General features: G+C 45.9%; 1 long non-coding RNA gene across 1 annotated transcript; it reads right to left on the bottom strand.

Annotated features, from left to right (window-relative positions):
• Window positions 1-22: 22 nt before the first annotated feature.
• LOC113473577 lies at window positions 23-525 on the bottom strand. The gene is made up of 2 exons (XR_003395514.1): window positions 468-525; window positions 23-69 (listed from the first exon to the last, which is right to left on the bottom strand). It is a non-coding gene; the product is annotated as an uncharacterized LOC113473577 (long non-coding RNA).

The following is a 525-nucleotide window of genomic DNA, read 5'->3' as shown; positions in this document are numbered from 1 at the left end:
CACGATGTCACCGGGTCTGCACGTCGTCACGCTGAGTCTCAGACCCCCGCCGGCGCTGACCACACGACCCTGTAATCACAAATTAACACAAATCACATGTAATATTTGAAGTAAAGCAGAGAGCTTCTACAACTTTTGTGGGTATCACAGCATCTTTTTTTCTTCTTCTTCTTCTTCTTCTTCTTCTTCTTCTTCTTCTTCTTCTTCTCCTTCTTCTTCTTCTTCTTCTTCTTTTTCTTCTTTCTTTTTTTTTTTCAAGAGGTTTGAACTGTAAGGTCTTATAGTCCCGAAATCGAAGAGAGAAGGAAGACAGGATAGGAAAAAGCCAGCCGTTCCTAGAACGAACGTTATACCATCAGGATAAAATCCGCCCCGGGCAGGAATCGAACCCGCGGCCTAGCGCTTACAAGTCAGACACACTACCAACCAAGCTGACGAGGCTGGTTGCTATTTTTTTAAGCACTCACCACGCGTTCCCTCATCTCGGCCGCTCTCCTATGCAAAGGACTGGACGCTGCCTCATAT

The sequence above is a fragment of the Diaphorina citri genome, unplaced genomic scaffold, assembly GCF_000475195.1.
Source record: "Diaphorina citri unplaced genomic scaffold, Diaci psyllid genome assembly version 1.1 scaffold44581, whole genome shotgun sequence".
NCBI classification, from domain to species: Eukaryota; Metazoa; Arthropoda; class Insecta; order Hemiptera; family Psyllidae; genus Diaphorina; species Diaphorina citri.
The sequence above is the reverse complement of the archived record's forward strand: the minus strand, read 5'-3'. Positions and strand labels throughout refer to the sequence as shown.